This window comes from Polypterus senegalus, unplaced genomic scaffold (assembly GCF_016835505.1).
Source record: "Polypterus senegalus isolate Bchr_013 unplaced genomic scaffold, ASM1683550v1 scaffold_5342, whole genome shotgun sequence".
Classification (NCBI taxonomy): domain Eukaryota; kingdom Metazoa; phylum Chordata; class Cladistia; order Polypteriformes; family Polypteridae; genus Polypterus; species Polypterus senegalus.
The window spans coordinates 38,768-56,774 of NW_024386115.1; the positions used below are offsets into that span (position 1 = coordinate 38,768).

At 46.1% G+C, this 18,007-nt stretch overlaps 19 non-coding genes across 19 annotated transcripts; 4 read left to right on the forward strand and 15 right to left on the reverse strand.

The window, feature by feature from the left end:
• The first annotated feature begins 4,454 nt into the window (after positions 1-4,454).
• Positions 4,455-4,610, forward strand: LOC120522574. Its single transcript, XR_005632441.1, has one exon. It is a non-coding gene; the product is annotated as a U1 spliceosomal RNA (small nuclear RNA).
• Positions 4,611-5,019: 409 nt separating this feature from the next.
• On the reverse strand, positions 5,020-5,138 carry LOC120522577. The gene has a single exon (XR_005632443.1). It is a non-coding gene; the product is annotated as a 5S ribosomal RNA (ribosomal RNA).
• Positions 5,139-5,666: 528 nt separating this feature from the next.
• Positions 5,667-5,785, reverse strand: LOC120522550. The gene has a single exon (XR_005632418.1). It is a non-coding gene; the product is annotated as a 5S ribosomal RNA (ribosomal RNA).
• Positions 5,786-6,312: 527 nt separating this feature from the next.
• Positions 6,313-6,431, reverse strand: LOC120522551. Its single transcript, XR_005632419.1, has one exon. It is a non-coding gene; the product is annotated as a 5S ribosomal RNA (ribosomal RNA).
• Positions 6,432-6,956: 525 nt separating this feature from the next.
• On the reverse strand, positions 6,957-7,075 carry LOC120522552. Its single transcript, XR_005632421.1, has one exon. It is a non-coding gene; the product is annotated as a 5S ribosomal RNA (ribosomal RNA).
• A 527-nt stretch (positions 7,076-7,602) lies between these two features.
• LOC120522553 lies at positions 7,603-7,721 on the reverse strand. Its single transcript, XR_005632422.1, has one exon. It is a non-coding gene; the product is annotated as a 5S ribosomal RNA (ribosomal RNA).
• A 529-nt stretch (positions 7,722-8,250) lies between these two features.
• On the reverse strand, positions 8,251-8,369 carry LOC120522554. Its single transcript, XR_005632423.1, has one exon. It is a non-coding gene; the product is annotated as a 5S ribosomal RNA (ribosomal RNA).
• A 527-nt stretch (positions 8,370-8,896) lies between these two features.
• Positions 8,897-9,015, reverse strand: LOC120522555. The gene has a single exon (XR_005632424.1). It is a non-coding gene; the product is annotated as a 5S ribosomal RNA (ribosomal RNA).
• Positions 9,016-9,969: 954 nt separating this feature from the next.
• On the forward strand, positions 9,970-10,132 carry LOC120522572. The gene has a single exon (XR_005632439.1). It is a non-coding gene; the product is annotated as a U1 spliceosomal RNA (small nuclear RNA).
• Positions 10,133-10,541: 409 nt separating this feature from the next.
• LOC120522563 lies at positions 10,542-10,660 on the reverse strand. The gene has a single exon (XR_005632431.1). It is a non-coding gene; the product is annotated as a 5S ribosomal RNA (ribosomal RNA).
• Positions 10,661-11,184: 524 nt separating this feature from the next.
• On the reverse strand, positions 11,185-11,303 carry LOC120522556. Its single transcript, XR_005632425.1, has one exon. It is a non-coding gene; the product is annotated as a 5S ribosomal RNA (ribosomal RNA).
• A 526-nt stretch (positions 11,304-11,829) lies between these two features.
• LOC120522558 lies at positions 11,830-11,948 on the reverse strand. Its single transcript, XR_005632426.1, has one exon. It is a non-coding gene; the product is annotated as a 5S ribosomal RNA (ribosomal RNA).
• A 527-nt stretch (positions 11,949-12,475) lies between these two features.
• Positions 12,476-12,594, reverse strand: LOC120522560. The gene has a single exon (XR_005632428.1). It is a non-coding gene; the product is annotated as a 5S ribosomal RNA (ribosomal RNA).
• Positions 12,595-13,120: 526 nt separating this feature from the next.
• Positions 13,121-13,238, reverse strand: LOC120522564. The gene has a single exon (XR_005632432.1). It is a non-coding gene; the product is annotated as a 5S ribosomal RNA (ribosomal RNA).
• A 958-nt stretch (positions 13,239-14,196) lies between these two features.
• On the forward strand, positions 14,197-14,359 carry LOC120522571. The gene has a single exon (XR_005632438.1). It is a non-coding gene; the product is annotated as a U1 spliceosomal RNA (small nuclear RNA).
• A 409-nt stretch (positions 14,360-14,768) lies between these two features.
• LOC120522548 lies at positions 14,769-14,887 on the reverse strand. Its single transcript, XR_005632416.1, has one exon. It is a non-coding gene; the product is annotated as a 5S ribosomal RNA (ribosomal RNA).
• A 527-nt stretch (positions 14,888-15,414) lies between these two features.
• LOC120522561 lies at positions 15,415-15,533 on the reverse strand. Its single transcript, XR_005632429.1, has one exon. It is a non-coding gene; the product is annotated as a 5S ribosomal RNA (ribosomal RNA).
• A 533-nt stretch (positions 15,534-16,066) lies between these two features.
• Positions 16,067-16,185, reverse strand: LOC120522562. Its single transcript, XR_005632430.1, has one exon. It is a non-coding gene; the product is annotated as a 5S ribosomal RNA (ribosomal RNA).
• Positions 16,186-16,669: 484 nt separating this feature from the next.
• LOC120522573 lies at positions 16,670-16,831 on the forward strand. Its single transcript, XR_005632440.1, has one exon. It is a non-coding gene; the product is annotated as a U1 spliceosomal RNA (small nuclear RNA).
• Positions 16,832-18,007: the final 1,176 nt, after the last annotated feature.

Sequence of the window (18,007 nt, forward strand, 5' to 3'; positions counted from 1 at the left end):
GTCAGAGGGCACGTTTTCTACTCTGGTCAGCCACAATTATGTAGAAGGTGTGGAAATGAGGGTCACAAAGCGGCAGAGTGTGGCATAATAAAATGTAGAAATTGTAAAGAGGAGGGACACAGTACAAGAGAGTGCAGGAAGCCTATAAAATGTAATCTTTGTGGACAGGAGGAACATGTCTTTAGGGACTGTCCGGCCTCCTATGCTAACATGGTAAGGAGGAATACAATGAGAGAAAAGAAAGTAATAGCGCTATTGGATGAGGAGTCTGAGGAAGAAAGAGAAATGGAAGACATAGCAAGAGAAGGAATCCAAGGAAGTGACACGAGAGAAAGGGAAAAAATAGACCCATTAAACATTGGAGTAAACAGTAAGAGAGAGAGCGAACAAGGAGAGAGGGAGGACAGAGGAGAAACTGACCTTTGGCGTTAATTGAAGAAAAAACAGACGCTCGGAATATAGAAAGTAGAATGGAGCAGCATTCACAGAACATTCTCTTTCACACAGAGGAGATCATGGACATCCTCAGTGGGACGACTTTTTTTGGACAGTCCCCTCAGCAGGTGAGGAAGGAAAACATAGAGCAGGAGGAAGGGAAAGGCAACATAGAGGCAACACAAATAAACCCAGGATTGCAGAGGAAGCGTGGGCCAGATAATCTGTCCCCAACGAGCTCCGGAAAATCAGAGGGAGCGGGAGAGAAACCAAAGGAATGGGGACAGCTCCCTGCTATTTAGAGTCTAAAGACATGGAAGGTTTTGTTTCAGCTACGGGCATGAAGGGGTAGAAGAGTGGAGAACAGAAAAGAAAGTGGCCAAGAAGCCCAAAAAATATGTAACTCCCGGAAGTAAGGGAAAGATAGGTGAGGTAGACTACACTACAATAAAGAAAAAATGAAAATAAAAATAATAACCTTGAATGTAAGAAGTATTCAAAGTAAGGAAAGGAGAAAATGGTGTTTTCTTACTTAAGAAGTTTGCCGTGGATTTGATGTGCATTCAAGAGTGTGGTATACCCTTTAAAAATCATATGACGAATATAAAGAAGACTGGGAGGAAGGGGCAGCGATTTTTTCAGGGACAAATGAGAATAAAAATGCAGGAGTTGGGGTGTTAATTAAGAATAAAGAAATTGAAATTAAAACATATGATGAAATAGTGAAGGGGAGAGTGATTAAAATTAAATTATTAATAGCAGGAAGTACGATCACGTTAATTAATGTATATGCACCAACAACACCCGTCCAGAGGATGGAAGTGTTTAATTTACTGCAAACAGCAGTTGCTTTAGAAAACAACTTAATTGTGGTGGGGGACCTAAATTGTGCGAGTGATCAAGAGCTAAGAGGGCAACAGGAAGACAAAACTGCTAGAAAACTAAAAGAAATTATAAAGGACTGTCGTATCAAGGATGTATTTAGGGAACTAAAAAGAGAAGAAAAAGGTTTTACCTGGAGAGGAACTCGGGGAAAGGCCTCTCGAATAGACTATATTTTGGTCGATAGTAATTATGAGCCAAAGAATTGCAAATTAAGACCAGTATTTTTTTCAGACCATTGTAGTTTAGAGGCAGAGATACAGAAAGGAACAGAAGAAGAGAAAAAAGATATTGTGTGGAAACTGAATGTAACCTTGTTAGAGGATATGAAAATTAGGGAAGAATATGGACAACGCTATAGGGGATGGGAAACCCTAAAAGATTGGTGTGGAAGTCAAAAGAGTGGTGGGAGGTGATGAAAAGGAACACTAGGGAATTTTTCCAAAAAAAAGGTAAAGAAAGGAGTAGGAAGAAAAAAGAAGAGGAAAAAACATTACAATATGAACTGGAACAATTGTACAGAAAGGAGGAGATAAATGACGAGACAGAATTAGAGATAAGAAAAATAAAAAGAAGAATTGGGAAAAGTATATAAGAACAGAGAAGAAAAGATTAAGTTCCAGAGCAGAGTCAGAGAGCAAGAGGAAGGAGAAAAATGCTCTCGGTTTTTTTTCAAGAAAATAAAAGAAAGAAGGAAAAAAGCCAATATAGAAGAATTGAAGGATAAAGATGGACAGGTGAAGAGAGGAAATAAAGACCTATTGGACATCGTAACAACGTACTATAAAGGAATATACGAAAAGAAAGAAATTAACTATGAGTGCATTAACAAACTGGAGGGAACCATAGATGGCGTTTTCACAGAAGAACAGAAAGAAATGCTGTGTCAGGAGATTGAAATGCAGGAGATGGAGGAAGCTATTAAAATGAGTAGTAAGGGTAAAACTCCAGGAATAGACGGCTTACCCATAGAATTTTATGTGTCTTTTTGGGATCTAATAAAAGAAGATATGCAGAGTTTATTTCTGGAAATTGTGAGAGATGGAGAGATGACAGAGACAATGAAAAGGGGCATAATAACATTGATACCCAAACAAGGAGAGATGGTTGATATAAAGAATTGGAGACCGATAACACTATTATGCCAGGACTACAAGATATTAACAAGAGTCCTGGCAAATAGAATAAAAGATAAGCTGGAAAATGTGATAAAAGAGGAACAAGCATGTGTAGTATCAGGTAGAAGTGCATTAGAAAATCTGTGTGTAATGAGAGATTGCATATATTTAATGCAGGAAAGAAAAATGGACGTGGGAATAATTAATTTAGACTTGGAAAAAGCCTTTGACAAAGTGGCTCATGAATATATGTGGAGGATTTTACAGAGAGTGGGGTACCAGCGAAATTTCTAAACTGGATAAAGACAGTGTATAAAGGAATTACAAGTAGAATTAGAGTAAATAATAAATTATCAGAAGAAATACAGGTAGAAAGGGGAGTAAGGCAAGGGTGCCCTTTATCAGCAGTACTATTCATATTAAATATTGAACCGTTAATAAATCTGGTAAGAAATGAGAGACAGATACAGGGAGTTGAAGTCCCAGGAAGCGGAGGGCAACAAGTTAAAATATGTGCATATATGGATGATGTGAGCATAATAGTCAGAGATGTCAGCAGTATAGAGCAGGTAATTGAATACACGGAAATATTCTGTATGGCATCAGGATCGCAATTAAATCTGGAGAAATGTGATTGTGTGTTATGGGGTAACTGGAAAGAACAACCTGCGGGAAAGATAAGACTTTACAATAGTGTTAAAATATTGGGAGTAGAATTAGGAAAGATAATAGAGAAAAGAAACAATGGAAGGAAATGTTAAAAATATAAATAAAAACAGGATTTTGGAGATTGAGAAACCTGACTATGGAGGGCAAGATTTTGCTGGTGAAAGCAATAATAATCCCAAAACTGACATATTTTTACCGTTTTTTCCCCCCGAGAAAAATATTAAAAAAGATTATAAGAAGCTGTTTTGTTTTCCTATGGGGGTCAAAATGTGAGAAAATTGCAAGAAAAGTAATAATGAAACAAAAAGAAAATGGAGGGAAAGGATTCCCAAATATAGAAGAAGAGCTGATGTTAAAACATACGGCTACGGTGGGTAACATGGCGCTAAATAAGAAAGGAAAATGGCTGATTTGATGCGATATCAATTGGGTACGGAGCTGAGGAAAGTAAGATTGTTTAAAAGCATTAACAATAGACCTATTGCCTTTAATATAGCAAAGCACTATAAGATAGTTACAAAATTTTTAAGGAAATACAGATGGGAAGAAGGAGAGGTAACAATATGGGGGAAGAAAAGAGCCCTGAAAGAATATATAAAAAAAGACGAAACAATGTTAAAAATAAAAATATGACTGAAAATCAAGCAAAGAAAGTATGGCAACAAAACAATGGAAAAGAGTTGACCAATAGACAAAAGGATTTGGGCTGGTTGGGCATACACGAAGTGTTACCGACAAACACTGCAATGTATAAGAGGCGAGTAGCAAAGACGTTGATATGTCCGAGAAGGAACTGCACAGGAATAGAAACATCTGAACATGTGTTTTGGAAATGTGAAAAATCGCAAGGAATTTGGAAGGGTGTAATGGAGAAATGGGATGGGTTATTAGGAAAAGAGGAGATTACAAAAGAAGGGGTACTGTATGGATTAGTGGGGAATAACTTGAATGAGAAAATGGCAAAAACCCAATGGCAAATAATTAATATAGTTAAAGAAAATATATGGTGGGAAAGAAATGAACTGGTGATACATAATAAGGATGTTTCTATTCAAAGACTATTGCAGAAATGTGGGAGAGAAGTAGAGGAGGCATGGAAAATAAAAGAAGATCAATTGAATAAGAACAAGGTGTGAAAGATAAAGGTAAAGAACAATTAATGGAGTTTTTTTGGGGAAAAATGGAAAAAAAAAAAAAAAAAACACGCCATGGTGGTGAAAAGGTGATGGGTGGCAGTGAATTAGCAAATTGGCCAGACTTTGTGTGTGTGTTCAAAGCTAAAACACTGAAAAGAAACATTAAATGTAAGTGAAAATGGGACAAGCAAATTAGTGTTTGTCTTAAGTAATGAAATTTAGACAAAAAAAAAAAAAAAAAAAAAGGTTCTCCCAGGGCGAGGCTCATCCATTGCACGCCGGGTGTGCTGATCTCTGCGGTTTCCCCAAATGCAGGAAACTCGATTGCATAATTTGTGGTAGTGGGGGACTGCGTTTGCGCTCTCGCCTGATAATCCCGGTTCAAAAAATAGACTGAAAACATGTGTTTCATTTTATGGAGGTGGTGATTGTGAAGCAGGAGCCTGTGACACAACGGCTCTGGGAGCTTTAAGCAATAAATAAAGAAGTTCCAAAAATCAGTCAATCGGTCAATCTGTCTGTCAGTCTGTCCATTTATTTATTTATTTTCAGAACCCCCGCCCCCTAGAAAAATGGTATCAAAAATAATATTAATTTAAATTAACTAATCAATTTATTTATTTATCTTAAGGACCCTCACCCACCGTAATAAAACAATAATACAAATAATCATTCATCCTTTTTGTGCCTCTTTACTGATTTTAAGCCGCTTTCCTTCCTTCCAAGAGCCAAAAGAAAAAGACGAGGTGAAGGGCGACACCTGCTGGCAGAAAGGCAAAAGCTTACAGCACTCGGTATTCCCAGGCGGTCTCCCATCCAAGTACTAACCAAGCCCGACTCTGCTTAGCTTCCGAGATCAGATGAGTTCGGGCGTATTCAGAGTGGTATGGCCGTAAACGATGGCTGCTTGTTTTTCTCTCCCCAAATAGGCAACAGTGGAAGCCCTCTTTTCTATACGACATTCTTATGTTTTTTTTTCTCTCCTTCCCTGCCTGTCTTCATTTTTTTTAGTTTTGCCATTCTTTTGAAATTTTTCGGAATGTCTTTTGAATTACAATGTACGTTGTCCTTCATGCTGATCCCCTTCTGTCGGCTCTCGCCACCCATTTAAGACCAGCCCTGTTCCCAGTTCCTCCTCATGGATGGATGGATAGACAGACAGATAGATCTCGTGCAGCTCTTCAGACGGGAGCCTGCAACTTTATAAAGGGGAGCATCGTCCAGAAAGGACCAGCAACCTCGTGTCCTTGCTAAAGTGCAATCCCACAGTGGAATCAAAGGGAGGGCAAGCACCGGCTCAAGTCTCGAGCGTGTACCCAGGGCTGCCCCAGATCACTCGGCTGCCAAGAGCCCAGCTTCTGACACGGGTGGAAGGAGGAAAAGAAAAGACGAGGTGAAGGGCGACTCCTAATGGCACAAAGGCAAAAGCTTACAGCACTCGGTATTCCCAGGCGGTCTCCCATCCAAGTACTAACCGAGCCCGACTCTGCTTAGCTTCCGAGATCAGACGAGTTCGGGCGTATTCAGAGTGGTATGGCCGTAAACGATGGCTGCTTGTTTTTCTCTCCCCAAATAGGCAACAGTGGAAGCCCTCTTTTCTATACGACATTCTTATGTTTTTTTCTCTCCTTCCCTGCCTGTCTTCATTTTTTTTAGTTTTGCCATTCTTTTGAAATTTTTCGAATGTCTTTTGAATTACAATGTACGTTGTCCTTCATGCTGATCCCCTTCTGTCGGCTCTCGCCACCCATTTAAGACCAGCCCTGCTCCCAGTTCCTCCTCATGGATGGATGGATAGACAGACAGATAGATCTCGTGCAGCTCTTCAGACGGGGAGCCTGCAACTTTATAAAGGGGAGCATCGTCCAGAAAGGACCAGCAACCTCGTGTCCTTGCTAAAGTGCAATCCCACAGTGGAATCAAAGGGAGGGCAAGCACCGGCTCAAGTCTCGAACGTGTACCCAGGGCTGCCCCAGATCACTCGGCTGCCAAGAGCCCAGCTTCTGACACGGGTGGAAGGAGGAAAAGAAAAAGACGAGGTGAAGGGCGACTCCTAATGGCACAAAGGCAAAAGCTTACAGCACTCGGTATTCCCAGGCGGTCTCCCATCCAAGTACTAACCGAGCCCGACTCTGCTTAGCTTCCGAGATCAGACGAGTTCGGGCGTATTCAGAGTGGTATGGCCGTAAACGATGGCTGCTTGTTTTTCTCTCCCCAAATAGGCAACAGTGGAAGCCCTCTTTTCTATACGACATTCTTATTTTTTTTCTCTCCTTCCCTGCCTGTCTTCATTTTTTTTAGTTTTGCCATTCTTTTGAAATTTTTCGAATGTCTTTTGAATTACAATGTACGTTGTCCTTCATGCTGATCCCCTTCTGTCGGCTCTCGCCACCCATTTAAGACCAGCCCTGTTCCCAGTTCCTCCTCATGGATGGATGGATAGACAGACAGATAGATCTCGTGCAGCTCTTCAGACGGGAGCCTGCAACTTTATAAAGGGGAGCATCGTCCAGAAAGGACCAGCAACCTCGTGTCCTTGCTAAAGTGCAATCCCACAGTGGAATCAAAGGGAGGGCAAGCACCGGCTCAAGTCTCGAACGTGTACCCAGGGCTGCCCCAGATCACTCGGCTGCCAAGAGCCCAGCTTCTGACACGGGTGGAAGGAGGAAAAGAAAAAGACGAGGTGAAGGGCGACTCCTAATGGCACAAAGGCAAAAGCTTACAGCACTCGGTATTCCCAGGCGGTCTCCCATCCAAGTACTAACCGAGCCCGACTCTGCTTAGCTTCCGAGATCAGACGAGTTCGGGCGTATTCAGAGTGGTATGGCCGTAAACGATGGCTGCTTGTTTTCTCTCCCCAAATAGGCAACAGTGGAAGCCCTCTTTTCTATACAACATCCCTATGATTTTTTTTTCTCTCCTTCTCCTGCCTGTCTTCATTTTTTTTAGTTTTGCCATTCTTTTGAAATTTTTCGAATGTCTTTTGAATTACAATGTACGTTGTCCTTCATGCTGATCCCCTTCTGTCGGCTCTCGCCACCCATTTAAGACCAGCCCTGTTCCCAGTTCCTCCTCATGGATGGATGGATAGACAGACAGATAGATCTCGTGCAGCTCTTCAGACGGGAGCCTGCAACTTTATAAAGGGAGCATCGCCAGAAAGGACCAGCAACCTCGTGTCCTTGCTAAAGTGCAATCCCACAGTGGAATCAAAGGGAGGGCAAGCACCGGCTCAAGTCTCGAACGTGTACCCAGGGCTGCCCCAGATCACTCGGCTGCCAAGAGCCCAGCTTCTGACACGGGTGGAAGGAGGAAAAGAAAAAGACGAGGTGAAGGGCGACTCCTAATGGCACAAAGGCAAAAGCTTACAGCACTCGGTATTCCCAGGCGGTCTCCCATCCAAGTACTAACCGAGCCCGACTCTGCTTAGCTTCCGAGATCAGACGAGTTCGGGCGTATTCAGAGTGGTATGGCCGTAAACGATGGCTGCTTGTTTTTCTCTCCCCAAATAGGCAACAGTGGAAGCCCTCTTTTCTATACGACATTCTTATGGTTTTTTTTTTCTCTCCTTCCCTGCCTGTCTTCATTTTTGTTCAGTTTTGCCATTCTTTTGAAATTTTTCGAATGTCTTTTGAATTACAATGTACGTTGTCCTTCATGCTGATCCCCTTCTGTCGGCTCTCGCCACCCATTTAAGACCAGCCCTGTTCCCAGTTCCTCCTCATGGATGGATGGATAGACAGACAGATAGATCTCGTGCAGCTCTTCAGACGGGAGCCTGCAACTTTATAAAGGGAGCATCGTCCAGAAAGGACCAGCAACCTCGTGTCCTTGCTAAAGTGCAATCCCACAGTGGAATCAAAGGGAGGGCAAGCACCGGCTCAAGTCTCAACGTGTACCCAGGGCTGCCCCAGATCACTCGGCTGCCAAGAGCCCAGCTTCTGACACGGGTGGAAGGAGGAAAAGAAAAAGACGAGGTGAAGGGCGACTCCTAATGGCACAAAGGCAAAAGCTTACAGCACTCGGTATTCCCAGGCGGTCTCCCATCCAAGTACTAACCGAGCCCGACTCTGCTTAGCTTCCGAGATCAGACGAGTTCGGGCGTATTCAGAGTGGTATGGCCGTAAACGATGGCTGCTTGTTTTTCTCTCCCCAAATAGGCAACAGTGGAAGCCCTCTTTTCTATACGACATTCTTATGTTTTTTTTCTCTCCTTCCCCGCCTGTCTTCATTTTTTTTAGTTTTGCCATTCTTTTGAAATTTTTCGAATGTCTTTTGAATTACAATGTACGTTGTCCTTCATGCTGATCCCCTTCTGTCGGCTCTCGCCACCCATTTAAGACCAGCCCTGTTCCCAGTTCCTCCTCATGGATGGATGGATAGACAGACAGATAGATCTCGTGCAGCTCTTCAGACGGGAGCCTGCAACTTTATAAAGGGGAGCATCGTCCAGAAAGGACCAGCAACCTCGTGTCCTTGCTAAAGTGCAATCCCACAGTGGAATCAAAGGGAGGGCAAGCACCGGCTCAAGTCTCGAACGTGTACCCAGGGCTGCCCCAGATCACTCGGCTGCCAAGAGCCCAGCTTCTGACACGGGTGGAAGGAGGAAAAGAAAAAGACGAGGTGAAGGGCGACTCCTAATGGCACAAAGGCAAAAGCTTACAGCACTCGGTATTCCCAGGCGGTCTCCCATCCAAGTACTAACCGAGCCCGACTCTGCTTAGCTTCCGAGATCAGACGAGTTCGGGCGTATTCAGAGTGGTATGGCCGTAAACGATGGCTGCTTGTTTTTCTCTCCCAAATAGGCAACAGTGGAAGCCCTCTTTTCTATACGACATTCTTATGTTTTTTTTTTCTCTCCTTCCCCTGCCTGTCTTCATTTTTTTTTAGTTTTGCCATTCTTTTGAAATTTTTCGGAATGTCTTTTGAATTACAATGTACGTTGTCCTTCATGCTGATCCCCTTCTGTCGGCTCTCGCCACCCATTTAAGACCAGCCCTGTTCCCAGTTCCTCCTCATGGATGGATGGATAGACAGACAGATAGATCTCGTGCAGCTCTTCAGACGGGAGCCTGCAACTTTATAAAGGGAGCATCGTCCAGAAAGGACCAGCAACCTCGTGTCCTTGCTAAAGTGCAATCCCACAGTGGAATCAAAGGGAGGGCAAGCACCGGCTCAAGTCTCGAACGTGTACCCAGGGCTGCCCCAGATCACTCGGCGGCCTCGACGCAGGTCTTCCCGATGGTGCTTTGCTGCCGTGTGCGAGCGCCCACGCCGAGGTGTTCTTCCTCTCGGTCTCCGGAGCGCAGGATCGCCTCCCTATTTCGCAGCTTTGCGTCCTCCCTGCCGCTTGCCGCCTGCCGCCTGTCTAAGCTGTTGAGCGGCTGTTTATCATTCAGCGTCCCGCCCAGTCCTATCTCTCCTGTTTCTCTTCCAGCCAATAAGCTCCAGCGATGCGTGGCTGGTTTGCATAAGAGCGAGGTGCACCTTGGGATTGCTGGCGAAACCTGTCTAATCAAGGTGGTGAGGTCTTTGCAAACCCGTCATCCGAGTCACGGGGCACACGGGCGTCTGGTGAGTGGCTAACTCCCGCGCATGCGCGCTCCAGAGGCCGAAGAAGCCCGAAGGATCCCGAAGGAGCCCGAAGGACCGAGGACTGCGCTGGGGAAATCCTCCCGCTGCCGAGCGAAGCGAAGAAGTGGGAGGATGAGCGCCGGGCTGAACAACTCATACTTACCTGGCAGGGGAGATACCATGATCACTAAGGTGGTTCTCCCAGGGCGAGGCTCATCCATTGCACCCCGGGCGTGCTGATCTCTGCGTTTCCCCAAATGCGGGAAACTCGATTGCATAATTTGTGGTAGTGGGGGACTGCGTTCGCGCTCTCCCCTGATAATCCCGGTTCAAAAAATAGACTGAAAACATGTGTTTCATTTTATGGAGGTGGTGATTGTGAAGCAGGAGCCTGTGACACAACGGCTCTGGGAGCTTTAAGCAATAAATAAAGAAGTTCCAAAAATCAGTCAATCGGTCAATCTGTCTGTCAGTCTGTCCATTTATTTATTTATTTTCAGAACCCCCGCCCCCTAGAAAAATGGTATCAAAAATAATATTAATTTAAATTAACTAATCAATTTATTTATTTATCTTAAGGACCCTCACCCACCGTAATAAAACAATAATACAAATAATCATTCATCCTTTTTGTGCCTCTTTACTGATTTTAAGCCGCTTTCCTTCCTGCCAAGAGCCAAAAGAAAAAGACGAGGTGAAGGGCGACACCTGCTGGCAGAAAGGCAAAAGCTTACAGCACTCGGGATTCCCAGGAGGTCTCCCATCCAAGTACTAACCGAGCCCGACTCTGCTTAGCTTCCGAGATCAGACGAGTTCGGGCGTATTCAGAGTGGTATGGCCGTAAACGATGGCTGCTTGTTTTTCTCTCCCCAAATAGGCAACAGTGGAAGCCCTCTTTTCTATACGACATTCTTATTTTTTTTTCTCTCCTTCCCTGCCTGTCTTCATTTTTTTTAGTTTTGCCATTCTTTTGAAATTTTTCGAATGTCTTTTGAATTACAATGTACGTTGTCCTTCATGCTGATCCCCTTCTGTCGGCTCTCGCCACCCATTTAAGACCAGCCCTGTTCCCAGTTCCTCCTCATGGATGGATGGATAGACAGACAGATAGATCTCGTGCAGCTCTTCAGACGGGAGCCTGCAACTTTATAAAGGGAGCATCGTCCAGAAAGGACCAGCAACCTCGTGTCCTTGCTAAAGTGCAATCCCACAGTGGAATCAAAGGGAGGGCAAGCACCGGCTCAAGTCTCGAACGTGTACCCAGGGCTGCCCCAGATCACTCGGCTGCCAAGAGCCCAGCTTCTGACACGGGTGGAAGGAGGAAAAGAAAAGACGAGGTGAAGGGCGACTCCTAATGGCACAAAGGCAAAAGCTTACAGCACTCGGTATTCCCAGGCGGTCTCCCATCCAAGTACTAACCGAGCCCGACTCTGCTTAGCTTCCGAGATCAGACGAGTTCGGGCGTATTCAGAGTGGTATGGCCGTAAACGATGGCTGCTTGTTTTTCTCTCCCCAAATAGGCAACAGTGGAAGCCCTCTTTTCTATACGACATTCTTATGTTTTTTTTCTCTCCTTCCCTGCCTGTCTTCATTTTTTTTAGTTTTGCCATTCTTTTGAAATTTTTCGGAATGTCTTTTGAATTACAATGTACGTTGTCCTCATGCTGATCCCCTTCTGTCGGCTCTCGCCACCCATTTAAGACCAGCCCTGTTCCCAGTTCCTCCTCATGGATGGATGGATAGACAGACAGATAGATCTCGTGCAGCTCTTCAGACGGGAGCCTGCAACTTTATAAAGGGAGCATCGTCCAGAAAGGACCAGCAACCTCGTGTCCTTGCTAAAGTGCAATCCCACAGTGGAATCAAAGGGAGGGCAAGCACCGGCTCAAGTCTCGAACGTGTACCCAGGGCTGCCCCAGATCACTCGGCTGCCAAGAGCCCAGCTTCTGACACGGGTGGAAGGAGGAAAAGAAAAAGACGAGGTGAAGGGCGACTCCTAATGGCACAAAGGCAAAAGCTTACAGCACTCGGTATTCCCAGGCGGTCTCCCATCCAAGTACTAACCGAGCCCGACTCTGCTTAGCTTCCGAGATCAGACGAGTTCGGGCGTATTCAGAGTGGTATGGCCGTAAACGATGGCTGCTTGTTTTTCTCTCCCAAATAGGCAACAGTGGAAGCCCTCTTTTCTATACGACATTCTTATGTTTTTTTTCTCTCCTTCCCTGCCTGTCTTCATTTTTTTTTTAGTTTTGCCATTCTTTTGAAATTTTTCGGAATGTCTTTTGAATTACAATGTACGTTGTCCTTCATGCTGATCCCCTTCTGTCGGCTCTCGCCACCCATTTAAGACCAGCCCTGTTCCCAGTTCCTCCTCATGGATGGATGGATAGACAGACAGATAGATCTCGTGCAGCTCTTCAGACGGGAGCCTGCAACTTTATAAAGGGAGCATCGTCCAGAAAGGACCAGCAACCTCGTGTCCTTGCTAAAGTGCAATCCCACAGTGGAATCAAAGGGAGGGCAAGCACCGGCTCAAGTCTCGAACGTGTACCCAGGGCTGCCCCAGATCACTCGGCTGCCAAGAGCCCAGCTTCTGACACGGGTGGAAGGAGGAAAAGAAAAGACGAGGTGAAGGGCGACTCCTAATGGCACAAAGGCAAAAGCTTACAGCACTCGGTATTCCCAGGCGGTCTCCCATCCAAGTACTAACCGAGCCCGACTCTGCTTAGCTTCCGAGATCAGACGAGTTCGGGCGTATTCAGAGTGGTATGGCCGTAAACGATGGCTGCTTGTTTTTCTCTCCCCAAATAGGCAACAGTGGAAGCCCTCTTTTCTATACGACATTCTTATGTTTTTTTTTCTCTCCTTCCCTGCCTGTCTTCATTTTTTTTAGTTTTGCCATTCTTTTGAAATTTTTCGAATGTCTTTTGAATTACAATGTACGTTGTCCTTCATGCTGATCCCCTTCTGTCGGCTCTCGCCACCCATTTAAGACCAGCCCTGTTCCCAGTTCCTCCTCATGGATGGATGGATAGACAGACAGATAGATCTCGTGCAGCTCTTCAGACGGGAGCCTGCAACTTTATAAAGGGAGCATCGTCCAGAAAGGACCAGCAACCTCGTGTCCTTGCTAAAGTGCAATCCCACAGTGGAATCAAAGGGAGGGCAAGCACCGGCTCAAGTCTCGACGTGTACCCAGGGCTGCCCCAGATCACTCGGCTGCCAAGAGCCCAGCTTCTGACACGGGTGGAAGGAGGAAAAGAAAAAGACGAGGTGAAGGGCGACTCCTAATGGCACAAAGGCAAAAGCTTACAGCACTCGGTATTCCCAGGCGGTCTCCCATCCAAGTACTAACCGAGCCCGACTCTGCTTAGCTTCGAGATCGGACGAGTTCGGGCGTATTCAGAGTGGTATGGCCGTAAACGATGGCTGCTTGTTTTTCTCTCCCCAAATAGGCAACAGTGGAAGCCCTCTTTTCTATACGACATTCTTATGTTTTTTTTTCTCTCCTTTCCCTGCCTGTCTTCATTTTTTTTTTTAGTTTTGCCATTCTTTTGAAATTTTTCGGAATGTCTTTTGAATTACAATGTACGTTGTCCTTCATGCTGATCCCCTTCTGTCGGCTCTCGCCACCCATTTAAGACCAGCCCTGTTCCCAGTTCCTCCTCATGGATGGATGATAGACAGACAGATAGATCTCGTGCAGCTCTTCAGACGGGAGCCTGCAACTTTATAAAGGGGAGCATCGTCCAGAAAGGACCAGCAACCTCGTGTCCTTGCTAAAGTGCAATCCCACAGTGGAATCAAAGGAAGGGCAAGCACCGGCTCAAGTCTCGAACTTGTACCCAGGGCTGCCCCAGATCACTCGGCGGCCTCGACGCAGGTCTTCCCGATGGAGCTTTGCTGCCGTGTGCGAGCGCCTACGCCGAGGTGTTCTTCCTCTCGGTCTCCGGAGCGCAGGATCGCCTCCCTATTTCGCAGCTTTGCGTCCTCCCTGCCGCTTGCCGCCTGCCGCCTGTCTAAGCTGTTGAGCGGCTGTTTATCATTCAGCGCCCCGCCCAGTCCTATCTCTCCTGTTTCTCTTCCAGCCAATAAGCTCCAGCGATGCGTGGCTGGTTTGCATAAGAGCGAGGTGCACCTTGGGATTGCTGGCGAAACCTGTCTAATCAAGGTGGTGAGGTCTTTGCAAACCCGTCATCCGAGTCACGGGGCACACGGGCGTCTGGTGAGTGGCTAACTCCCGCATGCGCGCTCCAGAGGCCGAAGAAGCCCGAAGGATCCCGAAGGAGCCCGAAGGACCGAGGACTGCGCTGGGGAAATCCTCCCGCTGCCGAGCGACGAAGCCGAAGAAGTGGGAGGATGAGCGCCGGGCTGAACAACTCATACTTACCTGGCAGGGGAGATACCATGATCACTAAGGTGGTTCTCCCAGGGCGAGGCTCATCCATTGCACGCCGGGTGTGCTGATCTCTGCGGTTTCCCCAAATGCGGGAAACTCGATTGCATAATTTGTGGTAGTGGGGGACTGCGTTGCGCTCTCCCCTGATAATCCCGGTTCAAAAAATAGACTGAAAACATGTGTTTCATTTTATGGAGGTGGTGATTGTGAAGCAGGAGCCTGTGACACAACGGCTCTGGGAGCTTTAAGCAATAAATAAAGAAGTTCCAAAAATCAGTCAATCGGTCAATCTGTCTGTCAGTCTGTCCATTTATTTATTTATTTTCAGAACCCCCGCCCCCTAGAAAAATGGTATCAAAAATAATATTAATTTAAATTAACTAATCAATTTATTTATTTATCTTAAGGACCCTCACCCACCGTAATAAAACAATAATACAAATAATCATTCATCCTTTTTGTGCCTCTTTACTGATTTTAAGCCGCTTTCCTTCCTGCCAAGAGCCAAAAGAAAAAGACGAGGTGAAGGGCGACACCTGCTGGCAGAAAGGCAAAAGCTTACAGCACTCGGTATTCCCAGGCGGTCTCCCATCCAAGTACTAACCAAGCCCGACTCTGCTTAGCTTCCGAGATCAGATGAGTTCGGGCGTATTCAGAGTGGTATGGCCGTAAACGATGGCTGCTTGTTTTCTCTCCCAAATAGGCAACAGTGGAAGCCCTCTTTTCTATACGACATTCTTATGTTTTTTTTTTCTCTCCTTCCCCTGCCTGTCTTCATTTTTTTTAGTTTTGCCATTCTTTTGAAATTTTTCGGAATGTCTTTTGAATTACAATGTACGTTGTCCTTCATGCTGATCCCCTTCTGTCGGCTCGCCACCCATTTAAGACCAGCCCTGTTCCCAGTTCCTCCTCATGGATGGATGGATAGACAGACAGATAGATCTCGTGCAGCTCTTCAGACGGGGAGCCTGCAACTTTATAAAGGGGAGCATCGTCCAGAAAGGACCAGCAACCTCGTGTCCTTGCTAAAGTGCAATCCCACAGTGGAATCAAAGGGAGGGCAAGCACCGGCTCAAGTCTCAACGTGTACCCAGGGCTGCCCCAGATCACTCGGCTGCCAAGAGCCCAGCTTCTGACACGGGTGGAAGGAGGAAAAGAAAAAGACGAGGTGAAGGGCGACTCCTAATGGCACAAAGGCAAAAGCTTACAGCACTCGGTATTCCCAGGCGGTCTCCCATCCAAGTACTAACCGAGCCCGACTCTGCTTAGCTTCCGAGATCAGACGAGTTCGGGCGTATTCAGAGTGGTATGGCCGTAAACGATGGCTGCTTGTTTTTCTCTCCCCAAATAGGCAACAGTGGAAGCCCTCTTTTCTATACGACATTCTTATGTTTTTTTTTTCTCTCCTTCCCCTGCCTGTCTTCATTTTTTTTTTAGTTTTGCCATTCTTTTGAAATTTTTCGGAATGTCTTTTGAATTACAATGTACGTTGTCCTTCATGCTGATCCCCTTCTGTCGGCTCTCGCCACCCATTTAAGACCAGCCCTGTTCCCAGTTCCTCCTCATGGATGGATGGATAGACAGACAGATAGATCTCGTGCAGCTCTTCAGACGGGAGCCTGCAACTTTATAAAGGGGAGCATCGTCCAGAAAGGACCAGCAACCTCGTGTCCTTGCTAAAGTGCAATCCCACAGTGGAATCAAAGGGAGGGCAAGCACCGGCTCAAGTCTCGAACGTGTACCCAGGGCTGCCCCAGATCACTCGGCTGCCAAGAGCCCAGCTTCTGACACGGGTGGAAGGAGGAAAAGAAAAAGACGAGGTGAAGGGCGACTCCTAATGGCACAAAGGCAAAAGCTTACAGCACTCGGTATTCCCAGGCGGTCTCCCATCCAAGTACTAACCGAGCCCGACTCTGCTTAGCTTCCGAGATCAGACGAGTTCGGGCGTATTCAGAGTGGTATGGCCGTAAACGATGGCTGCTTGTTTTTCTCTCCCAAATAGGCAACAGTGGAAGCCCTCTTTTCTATACGACATTCTTATGGTTTTTTTTTTTCTCTCCTTCCCTGCCTGTCTTCATTTTTTTTAGTTTTGCCATTCTTTTGAAATTTTTCGGAATGTCTTTTGAATTACAATGTACGTTGTCCTTCATGCTGATCCCCTTCTGTCGGCTCTCGCCACCCATTTAAGACCAGCCCTGTTCCCAGTTCCTCCTCATGGATGGATGGATAGACAGACAGATAGATCTCGTGCAGCTCTTCAGACGGGAGCCTGCAACTTTATAAAGGGAGCATCGTCCAGAAAGGACCAGCAACCTCGTGTCCTTGCTAAAGTGCAATCCCACAGTGGAATCAAAGGGAGGGCAAGCACCGGCTCAAGTCTCGAACGTGTACCCAGGGCTGCCCCAGATCAGCCGAAGCTCAAGAAGTGGGAGGATGAGCGCCGGGCTGAACAACTCATACTTACCTGGCAGGGGAGATACCATGATCACTAAGGTGGTTCTCCCAGGGCGAGGCTCATCCATTGCACTCCGGGTGTGCTGACCCCTGCGATTTCCCCAAATGCGAGAAACTCGATTGCATAATTTGTGGTAGTGGGGATCATGCTCAAGGCCTCCCCTGATACATCCCAGTTCAAAAATAGACTGAAAACATGTGTTTCATTTTATGGAGGTGGTGATTGTGAAGCAGGAGCCTGTGACACAACGGCTCTGGGAGCTTTAAGCAATAAATAAAGAAGTTCCAAAAATCAGTCAATCGGTCAATCTGTCTGTCAGTCTGTCCATTTATTTATTTATTTTCAGAACCCCCGCCCTCAGAAAAATGGTATCAAAAATAATATTAATTTAAATTAACTAATCAATTTATTTATTTATCTTAAGGACCCTCACCCACCGTAATAAAACAATAATACAAATAATCATTCATCCTTTTTGTGCCTCTTTACTGATTTTAAGCCGCTTCCTTCCTTCCAAGAGCCAAAAGAAAAAGACGAGGTGAAGGGCTTACACCTGCTGGCAGAAAGGCAAAGCTTACAGCACTCTCGTATTCCCAGGCGGTCTCCCATCCAAGTACTCAATCGCCCGACTTTAGCTTCCAGATCAGATGAGTTCAAGCGATTCAGAGTGGTATGGCCGTAAACATGGCTGCTTTGTTTTTCTCTCCCAAATAGGCAACAGTAGCCCTTTTCTAAACGACATTCTTTGTTTTTTTTTTCTCTCCTTCCCTGGATGTCTTCATTTTTTTTAGTTTGCCATTCTTTTGAAATTTTTCGAATGTCTTTTGAATTACAATGCACGTTGTCCTTCATGTTGATCCCTTCTGTCGGCTCGCCACCCATTTAAGACCAGCCCTGCTCCCAGTTCCTCCTCATGGATGGATGGATAGACAGAGATAGATCTCGTGCAGCTCTTCTGACGGGAGCCTGCAACTTTATAAAGGGAGCATGCCCAGAAAGGACTAGCAACCCGTGTCCAGTAAAGTGCAATCCCACAGTGGAATCAAAGGGAGTGGCAAGCACCGCTCAAGTCTCAATCGTACCCAGGGCTGCCCCAGATCACCTGGCTGCCAAGAGCCCAGCTTCTGACACGGGTGGAAGGAGGAAAAGAAAAAGACGAGGTGAAGGGCGATTCCTAATGGCACAAAAGCTTACAGCACTGCGGTATTCCCAGGCGTTCCATCCAAGTACAACCGAGCCCGACTCTGCTTAGCTTCCTAGATCAGACGAGTTCCAGGATTCAGAGTGGTATGGCCGTAAACGATGGCTGCTTGTTTTTCTCTCCCAAATAGGCAACAGT